This window comes from Ammospiza caudacuta, chromosome 2, assembly GCF_027887145.1.
Source record: "Ammospiza caudacuta isolate bAmmCau1 chromosome 2, bAmmCau1.pri, whole genome shotgun sequence".
Taxonomy (NCBI): domain Eukaryota; kingdom Metazoa; phylum Chordata; class Aves; order Passeriformes; family Passerellidae; genus Ammospiza; species Ammospiza caudacuta.
In genome coordinates this window covers 19,595,473-19,604,949 of record NC_080594.1, presented here as the reverse complement: position 1 = coordinate 19,604,949, position 9,477 = coordinate 19,595,473, and positions in this window count along the sequence as shown.

The window sequence follows — 9,477 nt, the reverse complement described above, 5'->3', positions numbered from 1 at the left end:
CTGGGATAAGGAAAGACGAGAGTACACAGAAAGGGGAGATTGTGTCACCAGATCCTAAGACAGGAGTGAAAACTCCCAGATTTCTTTGGCTGTATCATAGTTGACTGCAGTTTCTTTGAAAGTGGTTGGCTTATGTTACAGAGACTCTAGTCCAGGCTGTGAGTTTCCACTGAATAGGCACCGATTAAATTCCAAAGGCTCTTGTAGATGTTTGAAAAGGTTATCTCTGCATGCAGAACCTCATACTGCTGGGGTCCCCCTCATAGCAGGGATTGCCAGCCCTTGATTTACCCATATGTAGCTAAGCCTTTACATGAGAGAACAAATGTTGTACTGGTTAAATGTTTCTTTAGAGTAACTGAGCTAACAATCTGGCTTAGGTTTTTTACCATGTATTAAGTTACTAAAAACTAATTTTGTAAGCAAACAACTCTTGTTTTGACTCAGTTTTACTTCAGAATAATCTGTCTGGGTGTATTCTTTGCTTATATTGATACTCAAATATTGAATTTCACCCATGTTTTACACCATAGGTGTAAAAGGAAATATAAGGAAATATATTTCCTTATATAAGGAAATGTAAGGCTATTGTAATTTAAAAAGCCAGAGGCTACTGATAAGCCTGGTATTAAAAGGAATAAAAATCCAGTGGCGATCAGTTATAATATATTTTATTTAATCTTGGTTGGAGTGTGGGAACCATCTCTGCTTGCTCATGTGTCATGGTGAGTGCCTTAATTGCTCCTCTTTTTATCCTTTGATGCCAAAGCTGAGGAAAATATCTTTGGTTTATTTTTGTCACGTATCTAGTAATTGGAAGTGAATCAAGTTTTGAAAGAAGCATTTCATTTTCTTGCGTATATTCAGGATGAGATGAAACAAAGTGAATTTTGTTGCGGCTTTCTAAGGCAGTGGGAAATCACAGAGTTGTTGTGTTCATTTCAGTATCAGTTGCGTGGCTTGCTTCAACACCAAAAACTCAGAATATGCTTTGAGGCACTGTGCTATTGCTTTAGTTGTGTTCTGCAAAGTACATGCCCTCATGCCTTTCACTATCCAGGGAAGAAGTTGTTTTTTGGGGGATGAGTGTGTATGAATATGCTGGGAAACAGCATCCATTCTGGTTAGTGTCTGGCCAAAGTGCTCTGTATTTTTAGGCAAGGTGTGCTTGGATTGCCCAGTCTCTGGGCTGGCAGATGCGTGCTACCCTCCCAGATGACTCTTCTCCCCTAGAGGGGTTAACAGGCGGCTCTGCTCTCGAGTGCCATGACAGTGGCTGCTCCTGCCTCTCCCTGCGTCAGCAGAGCAGGGCTGCAGTGTGTAGCTGCTCAAAGGCTGCTGCTGCTTACACGGTGCTCAAACACGCAGGAATGGCATGAGACTGTGTCAGGGGAGGTTTAGGTTGGATGTTAGAAAAAGGTTCTTCCCCCAGAGGGTGGCTCGGCACTGGAACAGGCTCCCCAGGGCTGTGGCTGCCGCACCAGCCTGACAGAGCTCAAGGAGCTTTTGGGCAATGCTGTCAGGCACATGGAGTGACTCCTGGGACGTCCTGTGCAGGGCCAGGAGTTGGACTCAGCGATCCTTGAGGGTCCCTTCCAGCTGAGCATATTCAGTGGTTATGTATGTGCAAAGATATGCCTGCCTGTAGCTATAAAACCCTAAAATAGAATATGTAATGTCTTGCCTTTCTCAGTCACTCATTTCTGTGGGGTACTTACTGTTACAGTATCCACATACAATTGCCTTCATGGAACCAAGATGCATTGGGGTAAACTGCTGCTTTGGGGCTCCTTGTGTGAAAACCTCCATTTATTATTCCATAGCACTTCACACCTGCATGCACAAGTGTGCTTTCCATTTCTCCAGAGGCTGGTCCTGGGTGGTTTTGGCTGCAGCCCTGGCATGCCGTACTTTTATGTGTTTCCTCTCAGCATTTCCATGCAAACTGGGGGTTTCAACCTCCAGCCACGTAGGAAATACGACCAGTTATGGTAATTGTCTGTCTGGAAGTTGGTGTAAATGGCTTGCTTGCCATCCCACAGGTACTTTGTAGTGAAGCCTCCTGGCATACTAATGCAGCAAGCAATTACTTGAATCTTAAAATCATCTTTCTTTTCCCACTTCTGACTCATACAGAAGGCAGCTTCTGCAACAGAGTGGAAAGGGACAAGCAGACAGTAGAGTCTCCTTTGCCACCTGACTCTGCCTTCCTCCCCATGCAGACCTATCTCATATGCAGAATGAGGCAGAGCCCCCAGGGGAAAAACAGCATCTAATCACAGCACTGCAAGCAGAGCGCTTATGCACGCAGGTGCTGGTGCGAGGTCACACAGCCTCCAATTTGCGTTCTATTTCTGAAGCCTGGAGTACTCAAATGACATTTTTTCTTCCCTCGTTCCCTCCTGCTCCCAAGCCGTGTTTATTATATATCTAACTGCTCAAGGCCTGATGATTCTGTCATCTTTATTCATAAGTTGGTGAGAAGAAAAGATAGAAGCTAGACCTAAGCTACAGTCAGTATTTTATTAGCTTACAAACTCTGCTTACAAGGGAGGCTTGCGAGTGACCATTGCTAGAGGGTGAAAAGCCTTTTGGCCAAACACAAGCAAGTGCAAGTCCTGAGCTGCAGCTCTCCAGGTGATAACTTGCTGTTTGTCAGAACATAATACTTGTTAAGTCCCTTCTATCTTTCCTTATTATCCTGTTGAGATAAAGCTGAAGTTTTATGTAAATAAGTCTAAGAGGGAAAGGATTTAAAAGAAAAGTCTTAGTGTTTAAATCTGTAAGAATTTTACCACTGTGTGTGATGCATGTAATTAAAAAAACTATAACACTAAGCCATGTAGTGTAATAGATGGATATAAGAGTGGGGGTTGCTCCACAATCTAAGAAGGATGGGGCTTGTCTTACACAAACTAGAGTGTCCCCTGCACCATCACCTCCCCCGAGTCCTTCCATTTCTCACAACTTCAGGTTAAAAGTAATTAGAGGAGAGATAGAAGGAATGGTCCTAATCTTTGGGAACTATTTTCCATTCACTGAAGTGTGATAACAATTTTAGATCGGGTAGCTGAAGTCTGGCATTAGTCTCTGTCTGTTGTTCTGTGATAACATTTTCCTGGGTTTCTCCCAGACTCATTAAACACCATCAGTCCCAGGAAAATCTAACAGGGACATGTATTCAGATGAGAGCTCTGCTGGACTGAAATATTAAACTATGAACATTCATAGCACTGATAGAAACTGTCAATTTTTTGTTGGATAGCTGCACTCATGCTTCACAGCTCAGGGATTACATGGGCTACTGATGCCAGCTGGGCTTTGGTAAGTTCTGGGCTCAGGCATCTAGGTCAAACCTGTTTTACTGCTGTCTAAAATAGTTGCTTTCCACTGTTGATGCATATGGCCAGCTTCCCTTTCATTCAGTAAAGTACTGTGTAGCAATTAAAAATACCACAATAGCTTTAGGCTTTTTCTTGGTCTCTGCATATTATTCTTCTATGCAAAGGTCTCTGTAACCTCTTTAGGGCTTTCTGGGGAAGGAGGTGAGATTTCTTTTATAGGTGTGCAGTCTAAACTGCCATATGAATATTTAGTGTATATATAAACACCACTATTTACCATAAAGAGCTCAACAACTAAAGTAGTAGTTGCTGCATGCCCTTTTGAGGTAATCTTTGCTGCTTGGCTCAGTTCTTTAGAGTACAAGCATTCTTCCTTCTTTGCAATGTTTTTGTGTCCATAAAGGGCAAGAAAGGATAAGAAAGGATGTGTTTATTTTTACCCATTTAGAAAGGGATAAAGCTTATATCAGATCTGGGACTTGAGTTCAGCACTTGAGTAGCAACACTTACAAAGGCTGATCGAGACAAGTGAAATTGGATTTTGTTATCTTGTGTTAAAGGCTCTGGCATGCTCATATCTTTAAAGCATTAAAAGCTAAATGTCCTCAGATTCAATATCCTTTAGGCAGGAGAAATGCTAATGTGAATGTTAGCTACAAGCCTATTTTGCTATGAAACTCCATGAACTCGTTGAAAATGCTTTTGCAACATCTTAAAACTATTAATACCTTGACTAAAAATTTTATTTGGAGATATTACTGCACCTTGATGATGCATTTTTAATAACCCTGCCTAGGAAAGAGAATATTGGCTGGTTTATACAGACTCAAGTGGGTCGATAAGTGTGTAACAGATGCATGTGACATGTTGGAAAACCACTTACAGAACAATAGCCAAGGTCACTCCTTGTCGTGTCTGCAGCGTGTGGCAGAACTGCAGAGCCAGAACTCCCTCTCCTGCCCTTCCAGACAGGAGAAATGTGAACTCCTCTTCACAGAGCCATGCATAAATGGATTGCCTTCAGAAGAGGAGGACTCGGTGGCAGGAGCTGGTTACTATGGCTATATACATTGCTCACTCTAAATGGAGGAACCAAGCCAACAATCACTGTATACATTAGCTATATTTGTATATGAAGGAAGCTCATAGCCAGCAGCTGTGTGAAGGTGTCGTGATGAAAATCCAACTTGGCTCATGCCAGTCAAGGACTTGGTGACTTTCACGCCTTTAAAGCAGCGCAGACTGAAAGCAGCAAAATCTAAGCACCGTGGGATCAGGTCCTTTGTCCTCCTTAAGCCTTTGTTTTGCTCTACAGAAAAGTTTCTTCTTTTCTGTGCCCCTAGTGATCATAGAACAGCCCAGGTAGGAAGGGAGCTGGGAAGATCGTCTAGTCCACCGTCATGGGAAAGGGAGCCCAGGTGGAATTGTACAGCACCTGGTCCAATCACATCCTACAGCTTTCCAGCAATGGGGACTCTCCTCTGTCTCTGGGGTGGAAATGGCAAGTCATGATTCTGGCTTGGAAATTATGGAGGTTCTAGCAAGCCTGGGCTCTGAGATACAGGATATGACAAAAACAACTCCTAACTGTGTTGGTTTCATAGTCCAGCCTGCAGCCAGCTACTTGTTGGGCTGTCATTGGAGCCATTTCCCCTTTGTCAAATGACATTAGAAATCATCAGTGAAGACAAAAGTAGCTGTGGGTAGTGAGACATCTGTAGCACAACCACTTATTTTTGTTGCTTACAAATTTAAAGTCCTTTGCCTTTCCTTTTTGAAACTACCCACTGAAGCTAGAGTTTCTGTGGGATACCTAGCAAATTTTGTTGCAGGGTGGCTGTCAGAGTGGGCCATTGGTTTTTCCCTTTATCCAGTGCTGCATAAAGAGGTAAGTATTTGATAAGTGAGGGGTTAAGCCAAGGCTGTTACCACCAAAGTCTTCCTGAAACTCTCGTTTCTGTCTCCAGCACACAGATTTTCATGCAAGTGGGAGCAGTGGACTTGGGAATGCTCAGGAGGTGATTTATAGCACACAGCCCACGCCAATGGAGCACTTCTATTACCTGCTGTCACTTGTAATTCCACTGTTAAGGCTGAAGAGGGTTTTGCACTTCAAACAGGGGCTGGATCTTTAATCCCAATGGAAAATAGAGCATATTTGCTGCAGATGTAAAAGCTTGCATTTTAAAAATGAATGAGGTTGTTGCAATCTACAAATATTTTAATTAGCCTGAGTTCAAATTAATTAAAAACTGTCATGTAAAGAATTAAGCGCTTGCAGGTTTTACAGAGTTTTGAACAATTTTAATGGAATAAAAAAGACACTTGGAACTTTCCATATAATTAAAAATAATTGAAATCTTCTGCCTGCATGTATATTAATAAATCAGCTAATAATTAAGCTAAGTTATTAGCAGTGGCTGTATTTAATGTTACATCCAGAGTATAGCCTAAAAAAATTTTAACTAGTTCCACCATGAAACTGGAAAAAATGCAATTTACCATCATTCTTCTGCAGTGCCTGGGATGTCACTCATGGGAGAGACAGAGAACACACAGACTTTCACTGGTGGATTAGCTGTGTCACTTAGCTTTAGTCTTGAAAGGTTAAATGGCTTAATGGTTGAATGGCTTGCATGTTTCTGCTTGAAATGTCCCCCATGCCACTGAGACCTTGTCTGCTGCTGGGAACAAGGGAGAACCCCAAAGAACGTTTGTTGCTGGTAGGATCCCTCCAGCATTTCTTTGTATGTGTTCTCCCTTTAGTGAAAAAAATGCCCTAACCGATATTAAAAGCCAAATCTGTGTGGAATGGGCTGCTTTGTGTGAGGTTTCAGTCAGGCAAACCAGGTGCCAGCCCCTTCAGAGTTTGGTGGCTGCTGGTTGTCTTATGCTTCTCCAGTGGCTCTGCCCTTAAAATAGCACTCTGCTCCTCCAGAAGGACAGAAATCTTGTACAGGAGCCCCAGCTGGTGCCTCTCATTCAGTCTCCACAAAGACATTTTGAAATAGGAACTTCCTGAAAGGGAGGAAAAAAAAGCCAGATAAAATGAATGAATGCTAGTGTTATTGATTAGTCATTCAATAAATCCAGAAAGGTGGAATCAGCTCTAAAAAGTCTCATAGGACTACAAACAGATCCCTTAGTCACGATCTGTCCTCATCTGTGCCACAACATGAAGACTTTTTGAAGACTGTAGCTGCATGTTTCTTATTTCAATTCAGTTGGGTTCCTTTTGATCTCATCTCTTAATTTCCTGGATTAGTGATGCTTGGTTGGAGGCCATTGGAGGCAACATCATTGTCATATTCCTAACTGTTATTCTGTCCTTAATATTTTACTTCAAGCTGAGTACATAAATGCTGGGTTGGATTTACTTAGACTGGCTGATCAGAAATACCATTGGTGGGGGAGGATGGTATATATCCTCTCTGTATTTGCATTTTTCATATTAATGATCTTCTTCTAGGGACTCTGATCCTTTATGGCTGGGAAGATATTCTCTTAGCAAGTACTGAATTCCTTTTTTTGATATTTGAGATCTCCAAAGAAACTGATAAACATGGCAAGTTCTGAATCTTGTCAATTATGTCAGTGTTTACTATCTTTTGTCAGGTTGCAGCAGCAACCAAGGTGAAGTGTCCACACTTGTTTCATTGAGGGGTTTCTGGGGGGAGGAATGGGATATCTTTGAAGACATTAATGAATAAAGGAGGAGTAAGATTGAAACAAATCTCTGCTAGCTGTTCTTTTTTGCCCATATCTGGTTGTCTTGGTTTGTAAAAGTGGAGCCACAAGCAATGAGGTCTGTTCTGCCATGTGCCTTCCCCCAAGTCCAAGAAGAGAAAGGCGTGAAGGGAGACCACACGGCACCTCCTAGACCATCCTGTCCTTAGGTGAGGGCAGGGAGGGGAAGGAGGTGATGCTGAGGAAAACCCAATGCTCTGAATTTGCTCAGGTAGGTCTGAGTGGCTGGTTGGGATTCCCTTGGAATGCCCCCACGCAGAGCAGCCGTGGGGCTGGCCCCCCGTGCCCCCCCCCACACACACACACACAGACGTGCTCCCTGTGCTGGGCTCCTTGCTGCTGGACGGGACAGTGGGACACAGACAGGAACCCCATCCAGCCAGGGAGCACAGGGCCAAAATTCCTTTCTATTGCTAATACCTCTGCACTTCTGATGCTGATAACAGCGGTAGGAGACACTTACAGGAGATAACAGGATTATGGCAGGCATTGCTGAGTCCCAGAGCTTGGCTGTTGTGAAGGCACTCAGGCTGCTCTTTTTTCCATGTCATGGCTTTATCAGTGATTCAGGGTCAGGGGTGTGGAGTTCATCTCAGCAGAGCCCCATGTGATGTGTCACACATTGTTACTGCCAACAAACAGGCTGAGGTATCAGGAATGGGGAGAGTGTGGAAGGTTCTGTTTCATTTGTCCTTTTGGACCTCCTCCCATAAGCTTCATACTTTTCTTTAAACTGTCATTAAAACACATCTTGAATCTGTAGTCTGAAAGACTGTGTCTCCTTTCTGGTTAGGGAAATATTTGGGTTTGAACTTTGAACTTCATGCATATGCTATGAAAAAAATCAGTAAGACCTGTCTGCATTGCCTGAGTATGGGACAGAATGGTGCCCACTACTTAAATGTCATTTGGTGTATTATTTCTGGGGAATGTGTCTATACATCTGCTTTCTGATTAGTTCTCTTGTTGAAATAAATTCTGCTCATTGGTGTCATACTTTAATGGGCATGCTTTTTACCTGACAAGGTACAGACATCCTGTGTGGCAGTAGAAAACTGTAAGCAGTTCAGGTGTATTCAGGATAGTTTTCTACTTGTTGCAAATAGTTAAAACCCAAGTCTGTGTGTCCAGTAAAGAGTGAGCCAAATCTTCCTTCAGTGTAACTGGAAGTATAAAGGGCATTGCTATTGCCTTTGAATGTATCTGCCTGCACTGTGAAAAGCAGTGCCAATTAGTGCATTGCTCCTTAAACGTGTGGGACCTAAAATCTGCTCCTCTCATTCTTCATTCAGAATAAACTGCTTGGGTGACAAACAACTTGCCATTCACTTTTACACAGGTAAAATTCCTACTTTTAAACCCAAGTAAGTGTGACAAAGATGACCCACGTGGTGAGAAGCCTGTCTGCCCATGGAGAAGGGTAGGGCTTGCTCCAAGGGCACTGTCAAATTCTTACAGCCCTATTGCCTGTGCTCTGCTCCTGGTCCAACAGCATGACCATGAACACACTGCCTAGTCCTTCTTTGAAGGCAATCTTCTTGTAACTCCACAGAGAGAAATAGTGGGAATTTAATGCCTCATTATTTACATGGATGTAGCCCTTCCTTTGCCTCAGTTTCCCTTTCCTAGAAAGATGACAGCAATTCCGGCATCACACCATTTATTTAATTTGATTTTTCTTCTCATCATGATGTCTTGCATATCTTGAATTATGAAGGTGTGTCAGTAATGGATAAAGGTAGGCCTCCAGGCCATGCTGGCAATCCAATGGAAATCGCCTGAACTTTAAATCTGCAGTTCCTTCTCTGTGGTTCTGGTGCACATTTGGGTGATGACAACAAGGGAGATTTTTCTGCTCTGGAAAATTCCTGTTCATCAACTGCAGTACAAGAAGAACCAGAGAGGCTACCAGGACCATATTGCTCGACAGGCAAGAGGCAGAATGATCCAACTCAAAAAATACAGCTTCCTTTTCTTTTCTCTTTTTTTTTCTTATTTTTATATAGCATATTTTCCTCCTGCTGTAAGTTTGGATCCTCAGAAAAACATCAGGTTGATTTTTAAAACATGATATAGGTTTTTCTATAGCTATATAAACAAAAATGTTATTTTGTTGCCCTTGTTGCAGGAGTTATTGTTTGGATCTCACTCTCTCCTCTAGCAGAAGCAAGGCACAGCCACCAGACCTGCAGAAGGGCATCTGGAAAGGTGAGATGGAATGACAGTGTACACCCACAGAGTGGTAAACAGACTTTAAACCAAGGTTGTTCCCAAATGCTCTGCTGGTGGAGAGATGTGAATAGATGAACCTGCTGGTGAGAAGCTGCTGTGGGACATGCTGCATAGATCCAAACCCAAGGTTTTCTGTTGGGTGAGTTTTGATGAA